This window comes from Tachypleus tridentatus, chromosome 12 (assembly GCF_004210375.1).
Source record: "Tachypleus tridentatus isolate NWPU-2018 chromosome 12, ASM421037v1, whole genome shotgun sequence".
NCBI lineage: Eukaryota > Metazoa > Arthropoda > Merostomata > Xiphosura > Limulidae > Tachypleus > Tachypleus tridentatus.
This window is the reverse complement of record NC_134836.1, coordinates 118,778-136,997: the sequence shown is the minus strand read 5'-3', so window position 1 is coordinate 136,997 and position 18,220 is coordinate 118,778.

The following is an 18,220-nucleotide window of genomic DNA, read 5'->3' as shown; positions in this document are numbered from 1 at the left end:
GGATACGAGCCCGCGACTCTCAGATTACGATCTATGATTGAACATTATGGTTTACTACTAAAGGTACAGCTACGAATAAATTCACAATTAGAGATGACTATGCTCCTAATTAGCTTATAAAAATATAGAAATATATACCAAATTTGGGTTATTTATAGTAAGTGAAATAAGGCTTGCTTTCTTTAAGAGAAATGAAAGAATTGAACAAAAGTATTCAGTTAAAATATTTCTTGAATAGTAGATAGATAAGCTCGAGCTATTCTTTGACAGATTGTTAGGCAAAATGTTTATGGAACTAAGCACACGTTGGACAAATGCAAAGAAGACTCGCGAAAATATAATAATCGGCCATTGCAGGACACACTATGTAAACTGGATACAAAACTCTATCATCGACACAGATAAATTTTGGAAAACAAGAAAAAATAAAGAATCCTTTTACATTAACACAATAAAAGCATTCATTAAACATTGGTTGAAGCTACAGAAAGACTCTCCATCAACCAAACAGCGATAAGCCAACTATTAATATTTCGTGTGTTTTTTTTATTACTTACCTGAAGAAGAAAGGTGGAAGACTTTCGAAACGTCGTACTCTATACGTATGTTTCTACAACAGGCAGTTGCTACCCATTCAACCAAATTTCATCATGAATACCCTCACAAAAAATATCGATCAAATAATACCTACGGATATATTATTGACTTGCTTCTATTAAGAATATTCATCTACAACAATAATACTACCCAGCTTGTACACTGCTCTAATCACATAGCCTTCCTACTACATTCCTGAAATACATCATCTCGAACTTTCTGATATCCAAAGCAACTTTCGGCAGAATTAGAAAAATCAAAAGTTCTCGACATTACAGAAAAGATAACGTGAGACCTAATCAAGACAGCTGGAACACAACTCGCTGGGATTCAACAACTTTTTACGTCAAATGCAAGAGAATTAAACGTCTTAATCCTTTACATCAAGCACTATACATCCCATACACTCAAAAAGAAATAAATCCAAACATTCAACAGACTTACCAAGAAAGATAATCCTGTGTCTACAAACATAGTTCACAATTACAGTTAGAGACTAATAAGTGACGCAGAGGTCAAGATTCTCAACCTAGGTCTAAACGTTGTCGTACAACCTTGCACAATTCCAACTAATGACATGGCTCCAACCTTAGAATCTGATGCATTAAACATTCCGAAACTTATGGTTGAATAATTCCGACATGAAATTTGCACCATCTTTAGGAATGCTAAGAAAACAAATACCATTTAACCGTTTAAAATGGGACAACATTATTAAGATTCTACCAGCAAACAAAGAAAACAGTATAATCATCCTAGATCAAGCAGTTACTAGACAAACACCAATATAAAAAGATCACAAATTACCTTACAGAAAAACAGACTCATGAATAGAACGCTGAACAAACTTAATAAAGAAAACTTAATCTACAAGACGATAGTCAAAGATGTGAACAATTAACAACAATTATCCCTTCAGTTATAAGGTAATGCCTAAGATACATAAACCTAATATACCTTCAAGACTTATTGTCAGTGCAATAAACACACGTTTCCATCAACTAGTTACCTTCTTAACATCTATCTTATCTCAACAATGAGGGAATACCGAACATCTATTTCACAACTCGAAGCTATATACTAGGTCCCAGGATATTCTGATCAGTTTTGATGTCAGAGACCTATTTACTAATCTTCCAACCTCATAAACCTTTGATATAACGAGACAAGAAATACTGAATGGCAGCTCTCTACCACATAGAACTGATCTTAAGAAAAATGCTGTCGTGGAACTAACGATTATTTGCCTACAATCAACTTACTTTTAATACAACGAGGGATTTGACGAACAACCAAATTGTCTAGACATGAGATTACCACTATTTCAAATTCTAGCACAAATTTTCATTGAAGACTTTGAAGAATAAACCCTTTAATTCTTGGATATAAAACCTAAAACCCATTTTCTAAAGACGTTATGTTGACGACACCTTCGTTATTTGGCCCCTATGATCATGAAAACTTACCTCCCTTAACACACCTTGATTCCGTGGGCAATAATATACTGTCTATGGAAATGCAAAAAAAACAACCTACCAGTTTTTGACATACCCATCAGCAGAAAAGAGAGAAAACTCACCACATCTGTGTATAGAATACCTACCCACATGAACAGATACCTATACTTCCAGTCCTATCATCTAACCTCGATAAAACGTGGTATATTCCAGTGGCTATACAAAAGAGCATAAAACATTTGCAATAAGACATCCATCGAAACAGAACTGTTACATTCTCTTCTTTATTAAAAAAACTGCTGGCCCCGCATGGCTAGGTGATTAAAGAACTTAACTTGTAATCAGACAAGCGCGGGTTCAAATCTCCGTCACACCAAACATACTAACCCTTTCAGCCATAGGGACGTTATAATGTTACGATCAATCCCACTATTCATTGGTAAAAGAGTAGCCCAAGAGTTGGCGGTGTGTGGTGGTGACTAGATGCCTTCCCGTTATTCTTACACTGCTAAATTAGGGACGGCTAGCACAGTAGCTCTCGTGTAGATTTGTGCAAAAATAAAAAAAATGCCTGAAGAAGACCACAACAGAAAGATTAAAAAAATACCACTACTTATCTCCTCTACTGCAAAATTTCAGTAAAATATTTAAATGTTTACCATGAAATCCACGTTGGCCGTCTGGTAAAACTTTTATATGACATTAAAATTCATTTTGGTGAAAAATAACCAGAGACCTCCCAAGAAAAAACACAAAAATGGCATTTATTAAATTCCGCGTTCCTGCAACGAAACATTCATTGGAGAAACGGAAGAAGTCTAGCGACGAAAATAAAAGAATATACAACCAGTACAAGACTCATGCAAACATAAAATATGGCTGTTTTAGAACACTTCATATCAACTGGACAAGTAATAAACTGAAAAAAAAACAAGAATCATAAACATGGAAGACATGAGCAAGTAAAGAATCTTTTTACTTTAACACAATAAATAGACTCTGGGTTAGAGGTAAGACTTAAAATATTTAAAATCATAATCCCTGTCAAGAAATGGATTGGATAGACACACTGATCTGAAGACAATGTGGAAGACTTTCGAAACTCCCTCCTCTATTACTTGTTTTTCTACAACAGACAGTTGTAAAGATGTATCTAAAGATGGCTGGCATGGGTATTAAATCTTTTATTAAAATAAAGCAGAGAATAACGTTTTGACCTTCCTACGTCATCTTCAGGTCAAAAAAAGGGAGTTTGTAACTGACCATTGCCTGGCACATGTCTTAGGGATTGTAGGGGACGTTGCAAAATCAAAGAAGCCCTACTTATACAAGAACTAAAACCAAAATTAAATCAAATAAAGGAACATCTTTATACCTACACTAATTAATTACCTAACATATACTACAACGCCCTCTACAATCCTGTACCGTTTACACTTCGTCCCTAAAACATGTGCCCGTCAACGGTCACTTGCAAACTCTCGTTGTTAACCTAAAGATGACATAAGAATGTCGAAACCTTGTTCTCTACTCTATTTTAATAAAAGTTTTAATATCCATAACAACCGTATTGATATACATTTTTACTTCAAATAGGTTTCTTCTCATCACGGATAGGTAGTTGTGATCTATTCAACCATATTTTATGTTCAAGCTAGTTTACTTGATTGGCTGAAATATCTTAATTATTATTCACTGTTAAAGTTCAAATCCAAAATGATAAGAGAGTAATTGTAACCATTGGCTGCAAACGTACTTCATCTTTGTAAAGATAATAATACTGAACTTTGAACTTGTTTATGAATAAAGCATTTAGTTATATTAACTGTCATTAGGCCAGATCATAGGTTAAATAAAATAACAGGTGTCAGAGCATTACAAAGTCCTCAGTTTAACTGCCACACTTCAAAAGCAGTATCTGAGTTACCTATAAAAAAGAAGAAAAGAGTGTAAAAGTTTTTGAGCATGCAAGTTGGAATACTATTTAACTGTCGTTTTAACCAGCACTCTTGTTTGTTTGTTTTTGAGTTTCGCACAAACCTACTCGAGGGCTATCTGCAATAGCCGTCCCTAATTTAGCAGTGTAAAACTAGAGGGAAGGCAGCTAGTCATCACCACCCACCGCCATCTCTTGGGCTACTCTTTTACCAACGAACAGTGGAATTGACCGTCACATTATAACGCCCCCACGGCTGAAAGAGCGAGCATGTTTGGCGCGACGGAGATGCGAACCCGCAACCCTCAGATTACGAGTCGCACGCCTTAACATACCGGGCCTTACCAGCATTCTTATCACGCCCTGAAGTGCGGATATTGATTTTTTTTATTTTATCGAAACGAGATGCGAATCATTAAGTCTTTGATCTAGCTAGCTGGAAACCTGTAATAATTATTACAGAAATTTTGTAGACAACATAATGCGGTTTTCTATGCAAAATTTTTAACAAAAGTATTCACACCAGTAGTATTTAACTAAATAAGTCCAACTTTAAGAGCTTGTTTATTAACAATATATACTGAACGTTGTAGCGTATACTTTTCTCTCCTCATAAGGCTCGGCATGGCCAGGTGGGTTAACACGTTCGACTCGTACTCTGAGGGGCGCGGGTTCGAATCCTTGTTGCACGAAACTTTCTCTCCCTTTCAGCCGTGGGGGCGTTCTAATGTGACGGTCAATCCCACTATTTGTTGGTAAAAGAGTAGTTCAAGCGTTGGCGGTGGGTGGTGATAACTAGCTGACTTCCATCTAGTCTTACACTTCTATTTTAGGGACAGCTAATGCAGATAGGCCTTGTGTAGCTTTGCGCGAAATCCAAAATAAATTCTCTCATAACTTTTGGGCATTTTACGAGGTTTGTTCCACATATCTTTTCTACTAAACTCTCTAATCCCATACTGTTATCGCAATTTTTCAAATGATTTTTAACGTTTGACGCTCTTTTCCGAGAAAATATTATATTGTTGTGAAAGTACTGATCCCAGTTAAAAGAAAACAAGTTAACTTCAATTAATATATTTTGATCCACTTTTTCTATTATATGAATTAAAAATCTCAGGAGTTACGATTTTAGAGAAAAAACAAATCTGTATCTTTTTTAAACACATCTTTTGATGCAATTGATTTAGTAAGTACCTGTAAGAAAAGTCTTCCACAGTTATTATGAAAGTAACGATTCTAAACAAAAGTTGAAAATTTAGATATTAATAACTACACAACAAATCCGTCTTAAACAACGACTAATAATGAAATAATGTTTAAGTGCGCGCGCGTTCGCGTGTGTAAGTGTGTGTGTGCTGTTGGAAGGAATGCAGTATTAGTTATTGTTCTTTTTAGCTTTAATATTTCTACCTTAAGGTTTAAAACAAAACTGTAGTTTCACATTACTTTTACAGATTTAAATTACTAAGCATATGCTGAAGCAATCGTACAAAAACGTAATAGTCATAAAAGTCAACTTTTTTGTTGCATTCCTCTATTAATGTGCTTCAAAGTGAAAGTATGTAAATATCGCATTATAAATTACTTTTTTCTGTCATGTATTAATGAAACCTCAACACTGAATTTTTATTCAGCGTGTAAAGTAGCACTTTTTACAGAAGTTTATCTGTTAACATAATGAGTTCGGTTAATGAATTCTCTATTGAACGAAAGATCTAATGACCTCTTACGAAAATACTATTTTTACACGGTTTTTACAGAGTGATTATGCAATATCCGAGAAAAAATCCAACTAATGGGATTTGTGTTATTAATATCGGATCAATCGGACTATTATGTTTTCAGTTATACAATACACGATAATTCTTTATTTAAAACACATATTGTTGCTATGCTAACGCCATGTCAAAAGAATAACAATCTGCTTACAGTGAAAGTTGAGTACATTATATTTTGTAATCTCAACACAGCGTTAAACTAAATATAAAACATACTTCATCTGAAAACTGTTTATCTCGACATGAATTCTGTTGCAAAAGGCTCCCTTTTAAAGATATCATGTTTAGAGAAAAACTAATGCGTCTTTAACTTTACCATAATCCGTCTAGTGCTCGGGTGACGGCTTCAAAGTGTTTTGTATTTGTTCAGAAATCCATAGGCGACTTGACTGGAATAGAATAACGCGGACACTTGTTTCATTCTCTAGTTGAATGAGGTATGTGACGGTGTAACAAGCTAAATGACTGTAAGTCTCATCTTATTTAACCTGTTGACCTCGTTTTTAGAAGGATGTCCTGTGTTGGGAACCATTGTTGACTTCAAATTAAATCTGTTTTAAGACGAATAAATGTCAATAGTATATTTACAAAACACTTTAAACCAGTATTTACTCTTTTTTCCTTCTTATGTACCAATATTTTATTTTAAAATTAACTGTGTGCATATGTGTATTGTACATCACTAGTGAGTTCTTGAAAACTGAACATATTTGACTACTTTCCGACATATTGGAACATAATCTTTAAAATCTCAAGATTATTGTGTTTTATACAGCGAATAGGCTTAAGAAAAACGAAAACAAAAAGTTTCTAACAATGTTCTTCCTCGTAAAGTAATTATTTTTAAAGTTATTAAGGAGAGTCTTAGTAAGAATGGTAATCCTATTTTAACCTTCATCTTATATGTGACATCCTTTGCTAGTATGTACACAGAGTGATACATATATATTTCATGTAATTATAGGTAAAACATAAGAAGTTTGTTTTATTAATGAATCTTTTATGAACATTACGAATTGAAAGTTTAGCGTCATTATTTTTGTTTATTTCTCTCTTTTTTACATATCTCAACACATAAAGCAGACTATTTGTTGTGTATTATTTGAAAATCTCTACTTACGAAGGAGGAGGAAATACAACTCTAAAACAAAGACCTTACAAAATGAAAAAGAGCTTTGGTCTGTAATCGTATATTTATATGTACAGTATGAAATAAATATTCCTTTTCCGTTTGTGACTCAAATATCTTGAACTTCGAATACAAAAAGAAATTGCCTTGAGGTATTATAAATTCAAAACACAATAAAATATAATATTTTTGTATTATCAAGTAAAAACAACACCAACATTCATAAAAATAATAAAAGATAATAACATTGCGTGAGCCCATTCATCTAATGCACTTTGTTTCTTGATAGATTCAGCTTCGAACACTTCTTAAAAATTTAGATCAGCTTGGTTGGCTGCTGCAAATGATTATACCTTCGTTTTCATTGTTCCAAAAACACATTATTTAAATTTGTTCGTCGCTGATATTAATATATATATATATATCGACTGATATTCTAGACAGTTAATTTTGAGAAGAAATAAAGGTGGTACGTGAAGAGATATATGTTGCACAGCACATTTTTTTATAATTTTCAACACCTTCAGAAGTAACACAGTGGTATGTGTTGGAGCTTGCAACACTAGAAACCGAACTTCGATACCGTCATTGGCATAATACACTGTGTAGCTTTGTGCTTAATTGCAAACAGAGAAACACATTGAAATATAATTTTTAAAATTTAAAGATTATTATAATATTTATACCGTCGAGAAAATGTAAAAGATAAAAAGTCACTCGCGCTGTTCTTCCTCATCAAAGAAGTTTTTGAAAAGTTAATGAAGAGAATCTCATAAAAACATTGTAATCGTAATTTCAACTTCCATCTTATATGTGATATCCTCCTTTGGTGATACATATTTTAAGTATTTATAGGAAAAATTAGAAGTTTGATGTTTTATTCATGTATCTTTCATGATGCTCACTAGAAACTGAGGTTACACAACCCCTCAGTGAAAATACATAAATATTTAAAATTTACTTTGATATGTATATTTATTAAGTACAAACATCCATAATCAGAAAGAAGAAACAAATATCATAAGATTCTATGAAAATTTTAACGAGTTTAAAACGAGTGTTCTTTTAAAGTACATAATTAATATGCATCTATGCTATGTTGCAGCTTTGATTAATTAAATTAGAGAACGTAACTTTATAAGTAGTTGATAAGACACTTTTCAATTACGTTTAATTGAGTTAGAAATTATAATGTAGAACAATTAAATGAAACAAAATAAATATAAATTGCTTTTAATTTGTCTAACAAATAGTATTCACGGCAAAAACACTCCAATAACTGTGCACTTAATTTTCAAAGCAACATAATTTTCTGCAAAAAGGTTTTACAAAAATAAACGGGAAAGATGTGATTTTGAAGATGAGTTTTATGGATCCAAAGTTAGCACGCTAAGCCTAAAATCAACTTTGTTACCATATGATTAGGTGTCTAGCATTTATCATAATTTACAGTTGTGCATAATGCTATTTTCATTAACAATATTCCTTAAAATAATTAATATTTCTCATTTTTGTTATGATGCGAATGACTTTTCCAAGTTCTCGAAATACGGTTTTAGTTACTTATATCTGTCGTATAAGGCCTATATAAATAATGTTCCGATCGGTGCTATGTCTATTTAATCTCAATTGGTCTGATGAGTTTTGAATTGAGCGAAACGCAGTAGATATGGCGAACATTGTATGTTGGAATATCATCATTATACATTCTAAAATCCTTAAGAAACTGACAAAGAATGGAATATTAAAAATGTAATATTAATCTCTCAGACCAGTATGATTATTTATCTCTAATTTTATTATAGTTTTTTATAGTAAAGATTAGTTTACACTAATAGCTTAGTATATGATTTTAGCGCTAAGCTAAATCTTGTAAGATGGCCAATTCTAGTGAGATATTACTGTGATTAAAGTGGAAAATTTCGCTAACAGTGAGAATGTCGAGCTATTGAAACAATGTTATTTAGTTATTTTAAGTAAGAACGCAAAAAAATTTTATTTAAATAGATGTTTTCATTACCAGGTTTATTTTCACTCATTATTCTCTCTTGGCACACACCTACTCAGTGAACTGTTTGCATTCTGCTATCGAGGGGATTCGAACCACTGAATTTAGTTTTATAAGCATGTAAACCTATCTCTGACTCACTGGGGAACTTAATATCAATTATTAGAGCAGATCTGATAGAGTATTTTTAAAGAATCGTGTATAGGGAAAGAAGATGTTGCAACATTGAAATTCATAAAAACTTCATTTCTTGTACATTAATTTATTTGTTTTATTCTAATAGTAAATTCATGAACACTAAATTTTATTCATGTTAAAACAATACGTTTCAGATTTAATAGCATAGCAGAGATGTGACGAAAACGGTATGATATTTCATTTCTGAGACCCGGCATGGCCAGGTGAGTTAAAGCGCTCGACTCATAATCCGAGGGGCGCGAGTTCGAATCCCCGTCGCACCACACGTGCTCGCCATTTCAGCCGTGGGGGTGTTATAATGCAACGGTCAATCCCACTATTCGTTGGTAAAAGAGTAGCCCATGAGTTGGCGATGGGTGGTGATGACTAGCTGCCTTCCCTCTAGCGCAAATAGTCCTCGTGTAGCTTTGCGCGAAATTCAAAAACAATCAAACTATTTCATTTCTGAGATAAAGCAAGAAAATTGACATATAAGAATTGTTTTTAATTTTGAGAAGCTAGAACAGAGTTGCCTGCTTAAATTTAAGAACGATGTACGTTTGACCGGAATTATTTTGATATTTTAATTTAAATCTTATTTTTATTTAAATTACCATAATACGCATATTTATATTTTAGAGAAAAGTGATCCAGAAACCTCGTTTTCCATTCTACATCATGTATTTAACAAATTAAACTTAAAGTTAAAAAACACATAAAATCGTCATCTTGTAAAAGCGAGTCAAGTGACAATTACTACAATAAATCAAGTGCGCTTGTTATTCACTTGCTATTTTCTTGTCAATCTCTTCGTTTGAGCTAAAATAAAATCACATGAAGAATAATTCTGTTTAATTTGTCAAAACTATCAGATAAAATGAAAAAATTTAAAAGGTAAAGGTATATTTTCTTAGCAGTTTTCAAATATGTCCTTTTGCAGGACTGGGTCAGTGCATATTTAGGCAATATTCAGTTGACTGATATTGCAATAATGCAATTATACAAAACATTGTAACAAACAAAGGTTTATGCTACTGCTTGTAAACACTTTATATTGGACAAAGTGACCTTTATACAACTTGATATGAAAAGTTATGACAGGAAAAGTCGTAATTATAAGAGTTTTTAATAAAAATTCCATTGATTATTTATTGTATTTGTTTTTCTCTTGAAATACAATCACCCATAAGTAGTTCACCAAAATACGACGATAAAAACGTTAGTTTTGAAATGAGAAATCTTGTGTACAGACTAAACATTCGCTTTTCTTACCTGTTTTCTTTTCTTAACAAAATATATGCTAATTTTTAACAAATATGAAATATAATACAATAAAATAGCTTAAATTTACAGTAGTCAAATATATCCAAACAAATACGTTATTACATCATATATGTTTTATTTGCTACCATCTTCCACTCACCGAAATTCGCAAAAGTTGTGCTGTTTTAACTTTTTATTCCAGTATCTCACTGCATGAATGTTTGTGAACAAGTAGCATATTACTCTCTAATAGCATGTTTTATGTTGCATTCTTTAGTATTCGACTACCTCAATGTTTGTGAACAAGCGGTTTATAAAATCCCAATGTCACTCCGAACTTGATTATGACTCAGAGGAGGCTGAGGATTCACACTTTTCTGGTAAACGTTTTTTTAAACTGGATCTCAAAGGACTACGATCCTCTTTTTGTTTGTCACCTTTATTGCTCTCGATGCCTAAGGGATTATGTGATTGGTACAACACAATAGAACACTGTAAACCAGCGTGAACGAGCGCCAATGTAAGTAAACAGCTGTAGAAGATCACCAACTCTTTCTGTCTTCGGCATATTAACGATCACTGCTACAATACAAAATAATCCGAATCTGTTTCAAAAATTTGTAATAATACACAGATAAGAACTTGTATGAATAGCATCTTCAATGGTGGATATAGGAGCAATTTGAAAAACGTCTTTCAACTGTGGTAAAACTACGATTTTGAAATAAGCAGTTTTAAGGGTAAGTTCATATTTTTGCTCGTATCTCCAAAACAAATGTAATGGTATGACACATCTGCTCTCGAGATAAGAGCTTGAGGATATGCGCACATTCTCAAAACATTTTTGAGTTAGAAATGTGTTTTTTATTCAATGTTCTGTATCATTCTAATATACCTATTTTAAGTCGATCTCTGTAAGTGTAACATGTAGATTCGTAAATGTTTCATTTTTTGTCACAAAAGAAGAATATTTTTATAAACCATTTTAATATTCTTTTATTACTTATTTTTTCTATGTATCAATAAATATCAGTTTAAAGATGTGTCTGTGTTTCCTCCATAGAGAAACACTAACTATTTTAAAATCAATGATTCAGTTTCTTCCGGTTTGTTTCTTTTTGAATTTCTCGCAAAGCTACACGAGGACTATTTGCGCTAGCCGACCTTAATTTAGTAGTGTAAGACTAGAAGGAAGGCAGCTAGTCATCACCACCTACCGCCAACTCTTGCGCTACTCTTTTACCAACGAATAGTGGGATTAACCGTCACAATATAACGCCCCCACGGCTGGGAGGGCGAGCATGTTTGGTGCGACCCTCGGATTACGAGTCGAACGCCTTAACACGCTTGGCCATGCCGGGCCTTTATCTTACAGAAAAGTGGTATTTGGACATTATATAATACACCTATGGTCATAAAGTCATTAACGCGATTTTTTTGCTTTCATTAACGGAAAGCATATGAATAATAGCAGATCCACAGTTCTGCACGTTAACCACTAAGTCATATTTGGTTTTATTATATTTGAGCAATGCACGTATATGTGTATTTGTGTTTATTAACTAATGTGGTCTGAAACTGTGCAAGATCCTCATAGCTTTAATAACATACTGTGATAGCCCAATTTTAGATATTTCTTAGTAAAATACCACTATATGTAAAGTTAAAAGGCTTCTAGGTTACATCTCAGGATTATCTTTTATATTTTTGTAGAAACTATTGCTAAGACTACAAATATTGTGATCAAATAGTTATAGTTTTGGAATTTTCGCTTTGTAATAAAAAATCTCAACTGAAAGAATTTTCGTTTTATTATTTTTCTTTTTTGTCTACTTGTGTGAATAAATATTTAGGGCAAGTAAAATGTTCTAATGCTCTTTCGGATAACGAGAATTAAAATTTGGACGTTCATTAATATTTGTTTTCTAATCTAATATTATACTTTCTCTTTATAAAAGTGTAAAAAGTGCATTATCACGACGAATGTTAAATAAAAAGAAATACAAATTATTTTGTTTAGCTTCAACGTCATTTAGCCTTTAGTTTTTCGTGAAAGAAAATATTTTCTAAAGACCTGTAATGACATAATTTTGCTCCTCTGATCTCAGACTTGTTATGTTGTTACATTTGTAAACTTTCTTACATAAAGATTTGCAAGCTTAGAAATTTTAACAATCAAAGGATATAGCTTAAAAGAATATTTAGTAATTTATAAACGTTTCTCTTCTAATGATACATTTTCCATAACTATTCTGAAATACATTCAAATTATTGCCTCACTGAAGATCATATTGCAGAAATGATCGATTTACTTCTGTAATTTCTTTGAAGACTAGCTTGCTGAATCATCAATTCTTATGAATGGTGAATAGAATTAATTCAAATAAAAATAAATAACGTTAAAGAATAACTGATGCTAAAAATAAATAATATTGTGCTATTAATCCTTACTCCAATTCTCATTTGTAAGTAACTTGCATAACTAATTGATAAAATTGTATTTCTCCAACTTAACTTAGTTCACACCATAATAGTTGTTGCTGATAGATCTGATAATATAAATACTAGTTGGCTTGATACATTCTGCTTATTTCAAAAACTTTTGGATCATATTTTTGAGTGGAGAGACATATCAGGATTTGAGAAAATTGTTAAGCTTGCATGAAAAAGAGACTGGAATTTGACATAGTTGAATGAGTGAATGTGTTTCATATACACTTTCTATAAACACTCAAGATTGGACTTAAAACACATTAGAATACAGTAGTCAACCATTTGTATATCATTATTTACCTTATAAATCATACGAACAGAGTATCACAAATATACGTAGAAAAATAACTTGCATTGAATTATTGGAAAACGTATGAAATACCCAAGTATTAAATTAATGTTAAATGCATAAGAATTAAGAATTAATCGAGTACAGAATAGTTGTTCACCTTTTCGTTAAAAATTGTTTGTCATTTTATTTGTCGTATGTACCAACTACGGAATAAAAGATATATACTAACAAACCATAAGCCAATCAGCTTTGAAAAAGTTAACGAATCAACAGGAGAAGATTGAGAGAATGGTAGAGGAGGAAAAAGTAAAAATAAATAAAAAGGCGTTTCTTCCGTAATGGATATTATCCAAACTGAGTGTTTGCGTTTCTTCCGTAATGGATGTTACCCAAACTGATTGTTTGCGTTTCTTCCGTAATGGATGTTACCCAAACTGATTGTTTGCGTTTCTTCCGTAATGGATGTTATCCAAACTGATTGTTTGCGTTTCTTCCGTAATGGATGTTATCCAAACTGATTGTTTGCGTTTCTTTCGTAATGGATATTATCCAAACTGATTGCGTTTCTTCCGTAAGGGATATTATCCAAACTGAGTGTTTGAGGTCAATATTTCTGAGATGTATTCATTTCTCAATCTTTTTCATTTACTGAAGTACATGAGTATTAACCCCGAGTTAACAATGCATGTGTGTAAAACACACAAAATACGTTCTGTGACATTTTACATCCGAAATGTGCTTTTTTGTTTTTTGCTTTTTATTGCAAAACAAATGTCATATTTTTGTAATATACCAATCGTCAGTTTGGTGGATATTTAATTATTCTTACAATACCTTCATACTCGTGTTCTTTGACAATTCGCTATTGGTTTCGCAAAAAAACGCATCAGTAACTTTTAATTTATTATAACTAGTCATTCGTTTGAAAGTGCTGCTTGTTTTACGAATAAACAATAGTCAAGTATATTTTCTAATAAAAGTAAGTTGCCAGATTCAACTAACTGTAATTGTCAATTGTCCGGTTCTTCAGCGTATAATAAATAAAAAAAAAACATATAATTTGCAATTTTCAGTTTGTCAGGGGCAAACTTTAGGGCTTATAAAGTTTAAACTTGGAATTCTATCCGTCTAGCAAACACAACGCAGTAATACATTTTCTGGTTTGCGCTAAAAGTAATACACTTTTAACTTTTATAAAAGCGTGACATATCTAAGATGGTAAATTATCTCAATTAAGACAGAAAATCACTTATTATTAATTGGTTGTATATCTATTGTAAACATTCTTGTGTTCAACTGAACGTACAGCACCATACAGCATTTCTATTTGCACAATTACGCATAGATTTGCGATATTAATTCTTTGTATCAGTTTTACCTTTCTGTCTTTAATGTTAAATTATTAAAATTTACGTGCACATGACGTCCAGTAATTAGTATCATAAAAACGTCAAGTCCTCGGTTGTATTTTTTAGACCTACTGACCAGCTAGGTGATACAAGACATTTCATGAACCCAATATCCACACTCAACGGAGGAGGATGACTTGAATTTGTTAGGAGTAGCCACAGAATGTAATGTTCTCTTTTGTTCAGTTTTCAGTTTAAGTACGTCTAGTCATAATCCAACATAAAATCCAGCTCAGCCCAGTTTAACAAAGCTTTAGTTTAGTGTGTATTCTAGATTAAGAGAAAATTTCAATTTTGCAAGTGTTAGTTGCTATCTCTTTTACTGAGAAGCCGGGAAAAGGCAGAATTAAAGACCTGCAAGTGGTGTACAGAACAAATAGAACTTGGTAAAGCACTCCAGTTCCAATCAATCATGTTCTCATCACTCACTCCTATGAATGTTTATGTACCATTATAGGAGTTATAGTTTTTTACGTGTCACGATAAATATTGTTTTTTATTGAAGCAGTGCTTCTGTGTTCCTTTTTTGTGCTACTTGATCAAACAGCAAGAATTATCATTTTGCTTTAATTTAAACAGCAGATTATTTTAACTTTGAACCTTCCCTTATTGTGGAAGTAACTTACTTGTGAGTTAATTCTTAAAATAAATTACAGTATGAGACTAATAACTTACTTTAGCTGTATTGCAAACGAACACTCGCTAGTAAATAAATAATATAGACTTATGCGAGCGAGAGTAATACGATTTAACAATAAGACTTGGTATTATCTTTCAAAAATATAAATTATAGAAAGATGCACCATATCTGGTTATATTTTCTTGTAATATTTTATAAAGAACTGTTTAATTAATTGCACTTAAGTGTATTGCTCTTCCAGTGTACTTACAACTATTGACATTTTCAAGCTATAGAAAATAAATTTACCTCTTACGTGCATCGAATTAAGCAATACGCTGCAGTGTGTATAGTGCATCCAGCAAATGTGTGATGCACATATAAAACACAACACATGTTGGTAACGCATGAATTTTTTGTTTTATTTTTTTCCTGACAATAAATGAAATATCTCGCTTAAATCCCGATTTGAATGTTGTATTGTTTGTTTGTTTTTGAATTTTGCACAAAGCTACTCGAGGGCTATCTGTGCTAGCCGTCCCTAATTTAGCAGTGTAAGACTAGAGGGAAGGCAGTTAGTCATCACCACCCACCGCCAACTCTTGGGCTACTCTTTTACCAACGAATAGTGGGATTGACCGTACATTATAACGCCCCCACGGCTGAAAGGGCGAGCATGTTTGGTGTGACGGGGATGCGAACCCGCGATCCTCAGATTACGAGTCGCACGCCTTAACACGCTTGGCTATGTCGGGCCATGAAAGATGTAATGTAACTCTTGAATATACCATCTCTTACCTGTTTCGTAGACACCTTTAGACTCATTGATAATGCATTTTGGATCAGCCCATGGTTTCCAGGGAACGCTTGTATTGTTAGGCAAGTGACTAGCATTGAATGGTAGTAATGCTGGTGGCCGGATTATGGTAGGAAGGCGGTGGTCAAAAAACAACTGGACCATGGAGTTTTCGCCAGTGACGCCAGTCTTAGGAAATGAAGTCATCTTAGAGAGACTGTGTTTTTTGGGTTCATTACCTTCAAGAATGCTACTTATAGAAAATGGGTTCTTTGCAGCTGTAAGCATAGAAGTGGAACAATCACTGGTCTTTGTTGTTATGTCATCGTTATCAGTCTCTGAATCGACGACCGAAATATTTTTATTCTTCGCTTCCTCGTTCATTATTGTTTGTCCTGTTGACTGCTTTTATCGCTAAGGTATTATAATACACCAACGTTAGATTCGGATCGACTTTAATTTTATACAGCTATTCGGTAGAGTTTATACACACACACACACACACACACACACATACACGTACACGTAGATATCTATCTATCTATTTATATATATATGCTTGTTTGGGGAAATCAAGTCAGAACATGATATTCAAAATGATGGCGAAGTTTCGCTGTTTATTTCGGTTCAAAACCCGAGAGCAAAACAAGTCTTTAATAATCTTGAGCTAACTGCATTAGTTTACATCGGTTCTTGGTGAGATATACGACGTTTTACGACAGTGCTCGGTTTGGACGAGGTTTAAACTATTTCGCTATAAGTTACAGAGAAAAGCTGCAGGCTAGTCCAACTTTTGACAAGCGATCAATTCCGATGACGTGATTGGCTATTGAGAACGACTGGTTGTATCGTCTGAATGGAGGGAAAAACTATACCACGCCTCTCAGATTACTAGCTGTTGAACAACGAACAGCTGAATAGTTACGGATGAGTGGTCGAAGATAATTCTCTGTTTGTGTGTACTAACAAGTAATTTCCTCATTTAATATTTGCTTGGAATAGCCGAATAAACTTTACAGGCTGTCAGTGATGGCTCATGCCATACGTAAGTGGATCTCTTGTACCTATATTTAATCAAACAGAGCATATATATAAAAATGTTTAATTTTCAACTTGAAATGTATGCTTAAATCTGGGCAGTTTGTTAGCAGAAAATACATTTTCTTATTCTTGTGACCTTAATACAAAATATACTATCCTGTGTTTTTCTCATTACAACCAAACTTTAATACAATGGGAGATATGCATTAAATATTTGTGGTAATGTTAGTCAAAATTGTTTCTTTACTTTGAGCACACATTTTCCAATGTCTTATTTAAGAACACCACTAGTGGGAAATCTTACATTAATTTAAAAAAAAAAACGACAACAACAAAAGAGATTAGCTCTAAAATATGTCACGATAGATGACACTTCCATAGGTAAACAAAGCAACAGAGAGAGAGAAATTAAAAAATGCTTTGAAAGAAGTGTGAAAGCTAGAGTGGCATGTACTGTATTATCAGATGATAACGTACAATAGTGTTAATTGTCATACTCGTCACAGAGAGAGAATAAAAATTAATGTTTTCTGTCAATAACACTTTAGCAGCATGATTACATGATTAAAACAAGATTATTTGGCAAATATTAATAATCCTGCTTAATTTCTTACTGAGTATCAAGTTTGAAAGTAGAAAAAAATCTCATAATCTCCGGATATCTGACAATTTTAAGTTGTAAAAAAGCTCCTTAAGAATTAGCACTGGTGTGTTAAGCCTAAAGCAAGAGAACTCACCTGGAATAGAAGAGATATCGAATTCAATCCTACACGTAAGAAACGCAAAAATATGATTACCACAAAAAATATTAACACCCTAAGTGAGCTCGTCTCACGACGCTGAGAGAAGGATCGAAGATGAGCCTTGTTTAAGAGAAGGGAGTTTGAATATGACAACATCATTTGTTTAAAATATTCCTTATATGCTAGTTGGTTAAGTTTTTCTCTTAGTCAGGTTCAGTCCTTCTCTTTGGATATGCAAGAATGAGATTACTATAGACGCATGTGCCAAGATAAAGCCTCGTAGATTGACACTAAATTTTTAATATCTTAAAAATAAAAAATGAGATATAGTCTTGTTTGTATATTTTTGATAACAGACAAAGGAATCCTCTCAAGTTTATGCGCAACTTAAAAATTGGTAAAAACGGACTTAGGGGTAGAAGACAGCAGCTACATAAATGATATAGATTTAGCAAAGATCTGGTCAACTGAGGCTTTTC